The following is a 16,779-nucleotide window of genomic DNA, read 5'->3' on the forward strand; positions in this document are numbered from 1 at the left end:
GTACAGGTCACAGGAGGTTGGTGGTACCTTAATTGGGGAGGACTGGCTCGTGACAATGGCTGGAGCGGGATGAGTGGAATGGTATCAAATACATCAAACACATGGTTTTCCATTTACTCCGTTCTGACCATTATTATGAGCCATCCACCCCTCAGCAGCCTCCACTGGTACAGGTAAGCGTTTTCAGAATTGACATTTTTACAAGAATCAACTCAATGCGACCAGGTATCAAAACTCAACTCTGCCTCGATATAAGAGAATTAAGTTGAGCGTTCCTCAGCTACAGCGTACAGGTATATGTCTATGCTATACATGCAGTGCTAGTGACTGTAATTACTCATTCAAACCAGGCTGTGCATACAGACATCAATACTGTCTATGCCTTGCCCTTGTTAGTTACTAAAGACACCTGCAACAGACAGAGGACAGAGCTGTGCTGTGCTGCACAGAGAGGAGGTAGAGAGGAGAGGAGGAGGTGGAGGAGGAGGAGTTGGAAGAGGAGGAGGAGAGCAGAGAGAGACCATCTCCTGTTGCCTTGATGAGATAGGAAGTGACAGCAGAGTGCTTCACAGACTGGCACTGGGAGCCAATTATAGGTTTAAAAAATATCCACTGCCTACAGATGTAAGATCTTAAATGAAAATTCCACCCAAAAACGTTATTTTGGTACTTGTTTCATTAGTCCATTATTGACATACTGTTGTCCCAAAATGTTTTGCTTGTCAGCAATCAAGATTTCAAGATATGTAACTTTCAAAATACAGAAATCATCCCCTGATGATGCGTTTTGCATCATGTGATCTAAAACGCAGCATCACTTTTCATGAGGAAAAATCAAGTCTGAAATTTGAAAGTGGAAATTACAAACTTCAGAAGCCTTTTTAAACCTCAAATACACTACAAGTTTGACATTTTCTGCATTGCATCAAGGTTCCCCTGCAACAGGGTGATCAAATTAAGATCCTACATCTATACCTGGCTGTCCAGTCTTCCACCCATATCCTGCACACACACACAAACACATTTGTGCGTACACACACACACGCACGCACACACACACACACACACACACTTAAGGTATGCACATACACACATCATTTACTGAAAATTCCCGAACATTGTTACAGACACTAAACAAACACACACACAAACATACATACATACACATGCACACACACATGCACACACACACTGCATACACACACTTCTCCCTTCTCTCCCCCGGAGGTGTTTTCTTTATCGACCGTGGTTCTGTCTGGAGATGTTCTCTGTCTCACCTCAGTTCACTCAGCTGTGTAATGTGTACCGTCACTTTAATAGCCTGCCTGGCAGCCTCCTTCCTCTGTAAACCCCAGCCCTAGCCGCATGACAATAACCTAACTTACCTAGCTACCAACCAAAAGGATGGTTTGGTTGGTTCTGTGCTCTACGCTGACCACCAAGCTCACAGTCCTGGGTTTGAACTCCTCCATATGCAACTGTGTCCTGGACTTCCTGGCGGGCTGTGAATTAGGCCGCAAGTGTGCGTCCTCAGTCCTCTCCTGTACTCCCTGTGTACCCTCGCACTGCGAGGCCTCACACAGTTCCAACTCCATCATCAAGTTCGCTGATTACGCGACAGTAGTAGGTCTGATTGACAACAATGACGAGACGGCCTACAGGGAGGAGGTAGGCACTCTGATGGCGTGGTGCCAGGTAAACAACCTCTCCTTCAATGTCCGCAAAACAAAGGAGCTGATCGTGGACTTCAGGAGGAACCAGGCTGGGCATTGTTAGGGATTTCTGCCCTATGTGCACTCAAGAGACCACAGGAAAACGGATTTGGTCAGAGGTTAGTTTGTTTAATAAGAATTGCAACCCGGAGTATACACTTACAGCAATTTGCAAGCAAGACACTCAGCTCTCAAGATGGTGTTGTCCCTTTTTATCCACAACTGAAGTTCACCCCACCCAGGGTGATGTTCTATAACTTTAATACCATATAAGCTCATAATTAATAGTTGCTAATACAAAGATGTCTCTGCTAGGCGGAGTTCAGCTTATTTTTATTTGCAGTTAGTTTCCCAATCCTTCTTCCTCCTTTTGCTATCATGTGCCAGCAGAAGTAAGAATGGAGCATAGTATCAACAGGAACTGAAAGTATAGTTTCAACAAACAGGCATATGACTTTTGTACAGTTGACCTCTTCATGCACTTACAAAGTCTCTACCACTGATTCTTCATCTCAAGCTAAAGCAAAACATGAATCATTGTACTTTTGTAACTACAGGTGTTCCTATAATGTACAGATATTATAAAATTCCCTTCAGCATGTCCCCATCCTCATCAACGGGGCCGCCGTAGAGACGGTCAAAAACGTCAAGTTCCTCGGCGTCTCAGAGGAGCTGAAATGGTCGAAGCACACCTACACCCCGTGGTGAAGGCACGACAGCGACCCTTCAACCTCAGGATGCTGAAGAAATGTGTCCTGTCCCCGAGGGCCCTCACAGTGTTCTACAGGACCGCCATCAAGAGAAAACTGTCAGGCTGCATCATAGCCTGGTACAGCAACTCCGACCCCTGTCGGACCGCAAGGCACTTGGGGGCACACAGCCTGCCCTCCAGGACACCTACAACACCAGGTGTTGCAGGAAGGCCAGGAAGATCATCAGGGACCCCAGCCACCCGAGCCATGGCCTGTTCTCCCCGTTTCCATCACTCATTACAGGAGCATCATGTAAGACTGACCAATAGCTTCTACCCCCAGACCATCAAGCTGCTGAATAGCAACCACTAGTCAGCTACCCCAGCTGCTCCCCCTATAGACACCCCCCCCTCAAGAATTTCACTGTTACCCTGTAACTACATCTGCAACCTTGTACATGTGACTATTAAACTTTCTAATCTAATCTAATAAAGGACCAAAAATGAAGTAGTAAGAGAAAAATGGAAGAATGGACATGAAACAGGTTTTAGCCTTGGTGACACAGCCGGTCCCCTCTCTCCACCTCTCGCCTCCTCTCTCCCTTCTCTCCCTCTCTCTACCTGTCTTCCCGTCTCTCTCCTCTCTGTCTCACTTCCCTCTCTGTTCCCTCTACCTTCTCCCCTACTCCTCTCTCCCTCTCTGTCTTCTCGCTGCCTCTAAACCCAGAGGAATTCATTCCTCCCCTCTCAACCCAGATGGAACACTGAGTCAGTCTCTCCAATCAGCCTCTGACGCACGGATGCAACCTGTTCCTCAGCAGAACGACACATCCAAATATTTATGTATGAATTACCCCATCACCACAGTGACCTTTCTCCAAAAATCCCCTCCTGGTAGTTTTCCCACCTCAGTTCCTTCTCTTCCATCTCGACCCATTTCTGTTTGTCATCTTGCTCTGAATTGTCAGGTTCACTGACCGTCTGGGTTAGCCAAGGGAAAGTGAATCTCTCTTGGTTTATCAAAGGCTTTCTGAGAGGGAGCAAATGTTCCTTGGTTCTCTGTTGTTCTGAAATGGTTGTTATTCTGATCTTATCTACTTATGATTTATTTTGTGTAATTCCCTCCAAGGACAGCATAGATAAAAACCTAAGGATTAAGACTTATGTAAGGTAACATTAAAACCCTGTTTGTGTGTGTGTGTGTGTGTGTGTGTGTGTGTGTGTGTGTGTGTGTGTGTGTGTGTGTGTGTGTGTGTGTGTGTGTGTGTGTGTGTGTATTCGTGCGTGTGTGTGTGTGCGCACGCTCACGCGTGTGTGTCCAGAAGGTCAAATGCTATTTCTAGGGGGTTTAGGGTTAAGGTTAGAATTAGTGTTAGGGTTAGAATTAGGTTTAGGGTTAGGAACTAGGATTAGGTTTAGGGTTAGTAGCTAGGGTTAGGTTTAGGGTTAGTAGCTAGGGTTAGGTTTAGGGGTTAGGGTTATGGTTAATAGGATTTGGAATGAGACTGAATTGTGTGTCTTTACAAGGTTAGTTGTACAAGACTGTGTGTGTGCGTGTGCGTGTGCGTGTGTGTGTGTGTGTGAGTGCGTGCGTGTGTGTGCGTGCGTGCGTGTGCGTGTGCGTGTGCCTGCCTGCGTGCCTTGCACAATCAAGGCAAGTGCTGGGAATTCCTGCCAAAACCATGTGAAAGAGTCACATTGTGTGACCATAATCCACCAAATACCATAGTCCCATATTAAATTATGTTTGCCTAACATTACATTAGTTTCACAGGTTTGAGGAAATCCTCTCCAAAAAAGCATTACTCAGTAGCTGACTGCATGAACCAGTGGGATCTGTTGCATAATTTGCCAAATACCACACAAGAGGTCTCCACACAATCGTATATCGTGTAGAAATAATACACACCATTTGGCAGACGCTTTTATCCATAGCAACCTACTGTCATGCATGCGCACATTTTTTGTATTGGGTGGCCACAGCAGGAATCGAACCAACAACTCTGGTGTTGCAAGCGCCATGCTCTACCGACTGAGCCGCACAGGGCAAGAAAAACGTGCTCCATATTATTCAACATGTCTCTATGTAACACATTGTAGTATCCACATAATAGAATAAGGGGGAGTCAAAACAAATTCCTATGGGTCTTTTTGACCCACATTCAACAATAAATTACTGGAAAATAGAGTAGAGGATTGTGTGTGTTGTGTGTGTGTGTGTGTGTGTGTGTGTGTGTGTGTGTCTCTGTAGCTCTCTGTATGTGTGTTATGCGAGCGTGACTGAGCATGTGTTTGTGGGTCGGTTGGGCCTGCGTGTTTGGTGTGTGTCACTCAAACAGCGGATATAATTTGTTGGATCACAACAACACATACGCTGCGCAGCTGAAGCAGGTCTCCAATCATGCGTGGCTTGCTGCCTACCTTAGTGTCACTTTACCGCTTGGCTGGCTCGCCGCCCGGTGCCCCGGGGTGTTATTTACCACCACAACTAACCTAACCGTTCATATCCATACAAACGGACATGTCCTGTCTATGCTGCCTTAGCTGATTTTCCTTGAGCTTTCTCTGTCAAACTCCTTTGTAGGATTCGAGAGGCAGGGGAGAGGCGGTACACAGCAACAAATAAGGCTGCTTGGCATTTCTAGCTGTATCTGAATCTTTTTTTAGGTCCATTTATGCTGCGAGCCATTGAACCATTGAACCAGTTGAGCCATGTTAGTTATATAGCCTATAGCCTATAGCACCGTTTCTTCTAAGAAGGCTGTACTGTATTTGAGGGACGTGTTTTCTACTAACTCCTCATAGGAATGAGTCATGGCAGTCCCGGTCCCAGTCCCATTCCCAGTGCCACGTCTGTGGATCCCTGGCCCACTCCTCTTGTTGTGGCTGGATGTTGACCGACATGAGTCGCATACAATCGGAACTGGCTTACGTTAATTCCCTCCTTCCTTCCTTCCACACACACATGCACGCACATGCACACGCACACACACACACATACACACACACACACACACACACACACACACACACACACACACACACCATCTTCTTCGCTGTCTGTCTGTGTGAGGTGCTACATTTGATCTGTTGGTTAGTGTGAACGTTCAGTCTGGCCATCCTGCTGCTCCCAATCTGTTCCTACAGCTAAGAATAATAACTTTGCATTAAGTTACGTTACACTGCTGCAAATGTTACCAAGTTTGTTGGACAGCCTGGACAGCTTAGACAGCTTGGCTTGCAGTGCAAAGTGGCTGTTTTCACAGCTCTTTCTCTCACACGTTCCCATAAACTCTGATCACCCCACACATATTTAAAATTCAACTGCTCAAATTGGCCATAAGCTTCTGTCTGTTGAGTGAAAGTGCACAGGGTCATTGGTAGGTTCACTTGTTTTAAAAATGCATTGTGACCTTTAACCTATTGTTTTTTGTTTGTTCCTCTGTGGTCCTCCTTTCAGTCATAAAGCTCTGTATGGACCCCGTGTTCCTCATTCTTGTCAAACATTATAAGGCAAACGTGTAATGAGTCCCACTATCTCTCTCTCTCGCTCTCTCTTTCTTTCTCTGCATCCTTCTCTCTCATACTCTCTCTCTCTTTCTCTCCCTTTCTCTCTCTCTCTCTCTGGTCTCATTTTCAGGCTAATGCATGCTGGTGGAAACAGGTCTGATGGATCTGTGAGTGTCACACCCTGATCTGTTTCACCTGTCTTTGTGCTTGTCTCCACCCCCCTCCAGGTATCGCCCATCTTCCCCATTATCCCCAGTGTATTATACCTGTGTTCTCTGTTTGTCTGTTGCCAGTTAGTTATGTTTCGTTAAGCCTACCAGCGTTTTCCCCATGCTCCTGTCTTTCTCTAGTTCCTGTTTGATAGCTTTCTCGGTTTTTGACCATTCTGCCTGCCCCGACCCTGAGCCTGCCTACCGTTCTGTACCTTGTCACACCACATTGGATCACTGACCTCTGCCTGCCCTGACCCTGAGCCTGCCTGTCGTTCTGTACCTTACAGACTTTGCTCTGGACTACTGACCTCTGCCTGCCCTTGACCTGTTGTTTTGCCTGCCCCCCTGTTTCTGTAATAAACTTGTGTTACTTCAAAACTGCCTGCATCTGGGTCTTCTCCTGAGCCTTGACATGTGAGGGTCATTGACAGGACTAGAGGGCCTCAGACAGTCATTCTAATGTGGTTCAATGTGCTGATGAAATGTGACCCAAACTGGTAACCCAAACATTGTTTGAGTCCAAAATGGCACCCTATTCCCTTTATAGTGCACTACTTTTGTTTGGGGACCATAGGGCTCTGGTCAGAATTGATGCTCTATATAGGGAATAGGGTGCCATTGCGCTGGGATACAATGAGGATAGGAAACTATCTGAATACCACATGACACTCTTCAATTGACATGATCAACATGACAGCAAAAATGCATTAGCAGTTGCTACATGCAGTACCAAATTCAAAGGTAGAAGGTGAAATAGAATGGCGTGTATTGATTGTAAATGAGTGACTGCTACCCTCTGCTGGTCAAAAACAGAAGCACAGGAGGAGTCATTACGTCACAACCACCACAACCCATTTAGGCCCTGTTTGTTTGGGTTACATGATGGTTCTAATAAAGATTTGATTCAGGCATCCATGTAGATGTAATGTATATTTTTACACACATTCATCCACCATTGTCTTTAATCCTTAGATGGCTGTGGAATGGGTAGAATTGGAAATAACTGGATCTAATGTTGGTAACTGGGTCTAATGTTGATTTCATTCACTCATTATTTCTGCTGCCACTGATACGTCCATTGTCCCTACAGCTCTGGCAACATGGTGTGTAGAGGTGTATCCTACTACAGAACCATGATATAGTATGTTTAGAGAGGTCATCCCAGCACCTGTGAGCGTCCATGGGACGTTCTCTCAATCCAACTGCTCCAGCTGTCACGTCTTTAATCAATCATGTATCCCACAGCTAGGCTGGAGCAGGTGACAGGTGTCTCCATGACAACCCCTGTTCTATCACACCACAGTGACAGATGGGACTCTGGGAGACAGGGACAGATCAAGAGCAATGTGGAGCATAGGGACGTCACTATCACTGTGTCTGTGTAATCCGGGGCAGGGATGAGAAATTCATCACTGGTGTTCTTACAGTAATTCACAAATCTTCTGATGCTACTGGCTACTTATAGAGATATTTACATTGATTTACGCCACTGTGAGGTTGTCTTTTATGGCTGCAATCTTGTGGCTCTGACAGAGACGATCCTTTGTTTTTATAGGACTTATAAGGGGAGGCTTACCGATTCACTCCTTCCAGTATCGGCCCCCTCTCTGTCCTTACATGTGGACAACAGATAAAAACACTGGATGTCACTGGATATCAAATACTGTTTCAAAGGACAAGCAGGAAAAGGTGTGTGTTATTACCTTTACACTGCCTGTTGTTTTCCTCCACAAACACGACATTATGTGTTTGACTTTTGGCTCTCTCTATTGAAATCATTCAAAACATCTTGTTGATGAAAATGAAGTCAATCTACAAACGGAAAAGTCATAGGGGAAATGAAAGTAATGTGATGTTGTTTCAGTAAGACTGATCGTAAAATAATATTGGAAAAGTAAAGATATCCAAACACGATTAGTAAAAAGTAGATATTTTATGGACTGTTACAATAATGTTTATCAATTGCACACACTTACTTTTCTTTAGGCATGTAACTAAATATGATCTATAATCTGTCCAGTTGTCACGTCCTGACCAGGGAAAGAGGTCATTTGCCATAGTAGTATGGCCAGGGCGTGGCAGGGGGGGTTTGTTTTGAATGCATTTTGGGTTTTCTGTTTCTATGTGGGTTTGTTCTAGTTGTCTATTTCTATGTGTTGGTTTTCGTGTTCCGCCGGGTATGGTTTCCAATCAGAGGCAGGTGTCTTTCGTTGTCTCTGATTGGAAGCCATACTTAGGCAGCCTGTTTTTCCTTTGGGGTTGTGGGTAGTTGTTTTCCGTTCTAGTCTAAGTACCTGACGGGACTGTGTAGGTTGTTTTGTTATTTTGTCAAGTGTCTTCATTAAAAGATTGAAAATGAGCACTATCCACGCTGCGTCTTGGTCTCCATTCCACGACCCCTGTGACACCAGTCAGTCTTCTATAAGTATAGTGAACAAAAATGTTTCATGAGCTGAAATAAAAGATCCCAGAAATGTTCCATATGCACAAAAAGCGTATTCCTTTCAAATGGGGTAGCATGTAGCCTAGTGGTTAGAGAGTTGGGCCAGTAATCGCAAGGTTGTTAGATCAAATCCCTGAGCTGACAAGGTAGCAATCTGTTGTTCTGCCCTTGAACAAAGCAGTTAACCCACAGTTCCTAGGCCATCATTGTAAATAAGAATGTGTTCTTAACTGACTTGCCTAGTTGAATAAAATGTTGTGCACAAATTTGTTTACATCCCTGTTAGTGAGCATTTTTCCTTAGCCAAGATAATCCATCCACCTGACAGGTGGCGAATATCAAGAAGCTAATTAAACAGCATGATTATTACACCTTGTGCGGGGGACAATAAAAGGCCATTCTAAAATGTGCAGTTTTGTCACACAACACAATGCCACAGATGTCTCAATGCAATTGGCATGTTGACTGCAGGAATGTCCACCAGAGCTGTTGCCAAAGAATTTAATGTTAAATTCTCTATCATAAGCTGCTTCCCACGTTGTTTTAGAGAATTTTGTAGTACGTCGAACCGGCCTCACAACTGCAAACCACATGTCACCACACCAGCCCAGGACCTCCACATCTGGCTTCTTCATCTGCAGGATGGTCTGAGACCAGCCACCTGGACAGCCGATGAAACTGTGGGTTTGCACGACCAAATCAACTCTGCACAAACTGTCAGAAACCGCCTCAGGGAAGCTAATCTGTGTGCTCAATGTCCTTGCCAGAGTATTGACCTGACTGTAGTTCAGTGTCGTAACCGACTTCAATGGGCAAATGCTCTACCTCGATGGATGAATCCGGATTTCAACAGTATCGGGCAGTGTGTAGTTTGGGCGAGCGGTTTGCTGATGTCAACATTGTGAACAGAGTGCCCCATGGTGGCGGTGGCGTACGGTATAGGCATGCATAAACTATGGACAACGAACACAATTGCATTTTATCGATGGCAATTTTAATGCCATGACGAGATCCTGAGGCCCATTGTCGTGCCATTCATTCCCCTCCCTCACCTTATGTTTCAGCATGATAATGCACGGCCCATGTCGCAAGGATCTGTACACAATTCCTGGAAGCTGAAAATTTCCCAGTTCTTCCATAGACTGTATACTCACCAGACATGTCACCAATTGAGCATGTTTGGGATGCTCTGGCTTGACGTGTATGACAGCGTCTTCCAGTTCCCACCAATATCCAGAAACTTCGCACAGCCATTGAAGAAGAATGCGACAACATTCCACAGACCACAATCAACAGCCTGATCAACTCTATGTGAAGGAGATGTGTCACGCTGCATGAGGCAAACGGTGGTCACACCAGAAACGGACTAGTTTTCTGATCTAAACCCCTACCTTTTTTTAAAGGTATTTCTAACCATCAGATGCATATCTTTATTCACAGTCAAGTGAAATTCATAGATTAGGGCCTAATGATTTTATTTCAATTGACTGATTTCCTTATATGAACTGTAACTCAGAAATTGTTGCATGTTGTGTTTATATTTTTGTTCAGTGTACGATTTGTGTGGCAGACTAAAGATCTGTTATATTGAAATATCAATACTTTGTTTCCAGTCACAGAGACAGAATTGTCCAGGTCAGGCCTTGCTGGAAAGTAAACCAGGGGCCAGAATGAAATTCAAACCCCTAAACAACTCTGTCTAACTTCTCTTTCATAGCAGACACCTTATCTAAAGCAGGGTTTCCCAAACTCGGTCCTGGGGCCCCCTCTGGGTGCACGTTTTGGGTTTTGCCCTAGCACTACTCAACTGATTCAAATAATCAAAGCTTGATGAGTTGGTTATTTGAATAAGCTGTGTAGTACGGGGGACCCTGATCTAAAGCAACGTACAGTTCAGTGAATGAGTCGCGACCCAAAATGGGTCGATACCCTGTTAATGGTGGGTCGCGAGGTGTCAGAGTACATTTATAATTATTTCATGAATTACTGGAATTGATTTTGGCCAAGTGCAACTGCACTCTCTGTTCGGTTCGCTCTCTACTTTGCAGCGGTGTTTCTGCTGTTTGGCAGCTGCGTGAGAGGAAGATGCCCGTGTGCTTCGCGGTTTAATTAACATATTTTTTTCCCGACAGTTTTCTTGAAGATCACTTCGCGACACACACGCTGCAGTGCTGTTGTTCAGCAGCAGATGATGCGCTGTCAGCAACTGGCTTGTAATTCCCACTCGCCATCGAATGGACCCAAGCTAGCCACAAGTTATATTGTCATTCAATGCAAATACAGCGATGAGTTTCTCTCTCTTGGTTTCATACAAACTTTGAGAAATAACGAGGAGCGCCCACAGTGTTTTGTGCAGGGAAGTGCTTAGTAAGGAGTCTCTCAAAACGAACAAATTAAAACGACAGGTCCTGACCAAACATCCACAGCTTGACGGTAAACCCAGGGAATTATTTTAGAACAGGGCCGAATACTTCAGGAAGCAGTGCTTTGACCGTGGAAAAGTAAGTCAGCTAGCAAGGTATTGTTGTAATTGTATAACAGGTGATGATAAGCAGAAATAAGGGAGTACTACTCATAGTAGTCGATGTGAGTTTTTCTTCATACAACCCCCTGGCCTTTTACACAGCTAATCGCTAACATTAGCCAAAGCAAGCTATCTAGCTAACGTTACTGATAGTGCAACCCTAGTAACAGTACAGATGAAGATGGGGAAACAACTGTTGCTGTTGAAATACAAGCGAACATTTTTATTCTGAACTGGAATACACTGATAGACGCAAGATGCTTTTTGAGGCTGAGAAACTGACTGAGAAAGCAGTAAATGTTCTGATCCTGTTTGGCACCACATACCTGTGCGAGTCAGGGTTCTCAACTGTCAAAAACAGCCCAGAATAGACCTGCTGTAACGGCTGTCGTCTGAAGAAGTGGACCAAGGTGCAGCGGAGTTAGTGTTCATTATCAGAATTTAATATAAACAACATGAACACTATACAAAACAAGAAACGAGTAAACCGACAGCAAACAGTCCTGTCTGGTACAAAACACTGACAGAAACAATTTCCCACAAACCCAAAGGAAAAACATGCTCCTTATGTGTGACTCCCAATCAGCAGCAACGAGCTTCAGCTGTGCCTGATTGGGAGCCACACACACGGCCCAAAACAAAGAAATACAAAAACATAGAAAAAGGAACATAGAACGCCCACCCAATGTAACACCCTGGCCTAACCAACATAAAGAACAAAAACCCCTCTCTATGGCCAGGGCGTTACAGTACCCCCCCCCAAAGGTGCGGACTCCGGCCGCAAAACCTGACTCTGAAGGGGAGGGTCCGGGTGGGCCTTCTTACGGCGGCGGCTCAGGTGCGGGACGTGGCCTCTGCTCCACCCTTGACGTCGCCCTCTTCGGTGGCGCACCTGGCCGCGCCGAAGGTCTGGTGGGCGACACTGACTGCGCCCGGCTGGCGGCCGGCGATGGTTGCGCCCGGCTGGCGGGCGGCGATGGTTGCGCCCGGCTGGCGGGCGGCGATGGTTGCGCCCGGCTGGCGGGCGGCGATGGTTGCGCCCGGCTGGCGGGCGGCGATGGTTGCGCCCGGCTGGCGGGCGACCCTTGTTGCGCCCGGCTGGCGGGCGACCCTGGCTGCGCCCGGCTGGCGGGCGGCGATGGTTGCGCCTGGCTGGCGGGCGACCCTGGCTGCTCTGACGGCACTGACCCAGGATTCACCAGGCTGGGGAGACATGACAGAGGCCTGGCCCTAGGCGTAGGCACAGGACTCACCGGGCTGGCGGGCGTCCCTGGCCACTCCGGCAGTTCGGGGCAGCCCGGCCACTCCGGCAGGTCGGGGCAGCCCGGCCACTCCGGCAGGTCGGGGCAGCCCGGCCACTCCGGCAGGTCGGGGCAGCCCGGCCACTCCGGCAGGTCGGGGCAGCCCGGCCACTCCGGCAGGTCGGGGCAGCCCGGCCACTCCGGCAGTTCAGCGCAGTCTGGCCACTCCGGCAGTTCAGCGCAGTCTGGCCACTCCGGCAGTTCAGCGCAGTCTGGCCACTCCGGCAGTTCAGCGCAGTCTGGCCACTCCGGCAGTTCAGCGCAGTCTGACCTCTCTGGCGACTGTTGACTGGCGGGCAGCTCTGACGACTGTTGACTGGCGGGCAGCTCTGACGACTGTTGACTGGCGGGCAGCTCTGACGACTGTTGACTGGCGGGCAGCTCTGACGACTGTTGACTGGCAGGGCTGGGGACACGCACCTTGGGCTTGGTGCGGGGAGCAGGGACGGGCCGGACAGGACTGTGGACACGCACCTTGGGCCTGGTGCGGGGAGCAGGGACGGACCGGACAGGACTGGGAACATGCACTGTGGACTTGGTGCGGGGAGCAGGGACGGGCCAGACAGGACTGTGAACACGCACTGGTGAACTGAAGCGTGGAGCCGGTTTTGCCACTCGTCCTGGCTGGATGCCCTTCCTAGCACGGCATGTGCTGGGCATGTCCACCGGACGCACCGGGCTGTGCGGACGCACTGGCGACACAGCGCGCAACTCCGCATACCAAGGCTCCTCCAGATCATCCATCTGCAGGTCCTCAATCAACTGCCTCATCATCTTCCTCTCTTCCTCTGCCGTTATCCCCCACGAGAGCAGTGGTCTGGGCTCCTCCTCTGCCCTTCCGGACCACCCCATTAGCCCCCCCCCAAAATTTTCTTGGGGGTGTCTTCCGGGCTTCCTCGACCGACGCCAGCGACCCCGTCTGCTGGCCGGCGTCTCCTCCATTGACCGGACCTCCCTCTTCCGCTGCTTGGTCCCTTGGTGGTGGGTAATTCTGTTACTGTAACGCCCTGGCCATAGAGAGGGGTTTTTGTTCTTTATGTTGGTTAGGCCAGGGTGTTACATTGGGTGGGCGTTCTATGTTCCTTTTTCTATGTTTTTGTATTTCTTTGTTTTGGGCCGTGTGTGTGGCTCCCAATCAGGCACAGCTGAAGCTCGTTGCTGCTGATTGGGAGTCACACATAAGGAGCATGTTTTTCCTTTGGGTTTGTGGGAAATTGTTTCTGTCAGTGTTTTGTACCAGACAGGACTGTTTGCTGTCGGTTTACTCTTTTCTTGTTTTGTATAGTGTTCATGTTGTTTACATTAAATTCTAATAATGAACACTAACTCCGCTGCACCTTGGTCCACTTCTTCAGACGACAGCCGTTACACCTGCTTGTTGAAAACGTCAACCAGTCACACACCTATCATTAGGACTGTGTGTGTGTTTTATGGTCTACATCTGTGTGATGTGATCAAACAGTTTATTCCAGTGATTTATTGTATTTTAACAGCAACAGGTCCAACCTAGACACATGTAAGAGTGTTTTAATGGGGAAAAATAAACATGAATAGCTATGTATATGGGTATTTCATTTAATTGTTCTTTGTCTATGTTGCATTTGTTATTGGGCATAAGGGGAATGAAATGTACCGATATTTACATATAGTTGCATGTTTTTGTAAACTTGGGTCCCAGGAAACCACAGAATTTCTCATTTGGATCCCAGGCTGAAAAGGTTTAACCTGTATTAGATACACCCAAGAATAGAACCCACAGCATTGTGGATGCTAGCGCCGTTGCGCTTGCCAACTGAGCTACACAGAGCTACACAAGCATCCACCATGAGGTAGCAATTTCTGCCTTTCACGTGGTGTTCGGGAAAAGGCTTATGTGGGTAAACTGAGATGTCAGATTCATGTAGGTGGATGGATTGATTGAAGGATAGATAATGAAACCAAGTTAGGGATTTGGTTGGAATTACTATCATCTTTCTCACTGCAGTTCAACAGGTTCAGCAGATAAATATCTGACTCATCAACTAGGCTACATAAATGGAGGATCATCTCACTCCCCTCCACCCCTGTAGACACCCGCTGCCCTTAAATCACATAACGCACACGCTCACGCTTCAGAGGGAAGTGTCGCCTTATTCGCAGATGTTGCCCCAGTTTACAAGCAATCTCTTTAAAAACCCATCTCCTCTCCAGCCCTCTCCTCGTCATAGATGTGAAGATAAGGCGTTCATGTTTTCTCTTTATTTTATTGTGGCCAAATTGCCATATTTGGTCAAAATGGATGCTTTGTTGTAGATTGTTGTGTCAGGGATACTTGTATAATGGTAGCCGACTTGCTGAACGTTTCAGGGCTATATTGCTCAACTCCATTACGCTATCTAGAATACAGTTCCGAAGTTACTACACAACAACATGCAAATAGACTGTTGTTGCTGGTGTACTTACAGCCTTGATACACAGGTACAACAACTTTATGTTAAGTGTTACCACACTTTCTCTGTCTCATGTTCACAGGTGTAAGGGGCCAAAATGCAGTACTTATTTTGTCTCCTACTGTTGATGAAGGTTTACTCCAAGTCTCACGGCACCCATGCGAGAAAGGCTGCGACTGTCGCGAGGAACTGAAACTCACCGCTTGCACTAACGCCCTCTTTACCCAACCACATCCCTCCTTACACGCCTCCTTAACACCTGGACCTATCTATGAACCTCCTAACCTTTATTCCGAAGAGTTCCTTCCAAATGGAACGCAAACTGAGGGTTCTGCTTATGAAGGACAGCAACATCAGCGCTGTGGCTGACGGGGCCTTCACCCAGCTGGAGTTCCTTCAGAAGTTGGACCTGGGTTGTAACAGGTAGTTGAGAGTTTTTCCTGGCCATCGGGCTCTTGTTTCTGTTTTGCTCTTTGAGGTCTTGGCCGGGTTATTGTAAAGAACTTTGTGGCAACTGTTCATGTCAAAGGGGCTTTATCAATTAAATTTGATGGTTGGATGGATAGATTCATTGATTGATGTATCGATTGATTAAACAGGATCTCGTCCCTGAGCGAGAGCTTCTCCCTGGGCCTGAACGCTCTTGAGAGAGCTGCAGCTGAGCTACAACCACCTGTATACCCTGGACAGCAGGAGCTTCATGCACCTGGATGGCCTACAGAGGCTCAACCTTACTGGCAACGCCATCCATAACATCCAGGTGAGGTTGTTTTTACTTTTGTTGAACAACATCAAATAAGGTGACACAGGACTTATACAATTCTATTCTGTTCTATTTTACTATATTATATTGTGTTTTATTTTATTCTGTTCTATTGTGTTTTGTTTTATTCTATTGTGTTCTGTTCTATTCCATCCAGGTGAGGTCCTTTGGCTCCATGTCCACCTTGCGGCAGCTCCACCTGGAGGACAACCATCTCGTCTTCCTAAACAATGGGGTGTTCTCCATGCTGACGTCCCTGGAGGTCCTCAACCTGCAGGGGAACCAGATCAACAAGACCCAAGAGGGTGTCTTCACCCCCATGATTTCCCTGGCCCTGCTCAACCTGGCCCACAACCAGATGAGCACCATCTACTTCAAGACCTTCCTAAGCATCCACATGTATAGTACCCATATCCTGTTGGAAGGAAACCGCTGGAACTGCAATCGTGACCTACAGAAAGTGTTCCATAAGCTTAGAAGTGTTCAAAGGCTGTTCTCGGATGATCACTATAATCTTAGCTGTAATGCTCCGACAGAACTAGCGAACTACAGGTTGATGGATGTGGATACGGAGCTGTGTATCGCCCTAGATGGTTATTGTGCTGATTATCATGATCACCGTGGTGATAACAGTGTTGGGGGCCATGGTCATGGCGGAGAGGAAGAGAAAGAAGAAGAAGAGGGGAAGACGTTGGACAGAGCAGGGCAACTTGTCTAACTCAGATCACTAGGGATTGACTTCTTCTCGGCAACACAATCCTTTTAATACACTTGCACAGTAACATGAAGAAAATATCTCTCAGAGACAGTTAGAAACATTGCCATATTTTAAAGGACATTTAGTAGGCTATTGTATAATTTCACAATTATTTATTGTACACAAATGTATTCATCAATTACTCAATATGTAGACTTTTTGCATTTGTAATAATACCAGAATTTGTAATGTTCTATTAGATATTTTGATATACAATATAAATATAAATTAAACGAAATTGAAAGGTGCACAAGCTGCATTGTATTCTATCTATTTCCTTTATTATGTAGGAAATATACATTTTATAGATGTTATAGATTTTAGAAACAATAACAATTGCACATATTGCCTTTACAGTTCGTTATAAACATGCTCTTATGCATTTACAGTAGTTGGTGTATGTTGAAGGGCAGCTGGACAATATTTGGGAGGTTGGG

General features: G+C 46.5%; 1 pseudogene; it reads left to right on the forward strand.

Annotated features, from left to right (window-relative positions):
- Nucleotides 1-1,404: 1,404 nt before the first annotated feature.
- LOC115195127 (leucine-rich repeats and immunoglobulin-like domains protein 2) lies at nucleotides 1,405-16,590 on the forward strand (annotated as a pseudogene).
- Nucleotides 16,591-16,779: the final 189 nt, after the last annotated feature.

The sequence above is a fragment of the Salmo trutta genome, chromosome 6 (genome assembly GCF_901001165.1).
Source record: "Salmo trutta chromosome 6, fSalTru1.1, whole genome shotgun sequence".
Lineage (NCBI taxonomy): Eukaryota > Metazoa > Chordata > Actinopteri > Salmoniformes > Salmonidae > Salmo > Salmo trutta.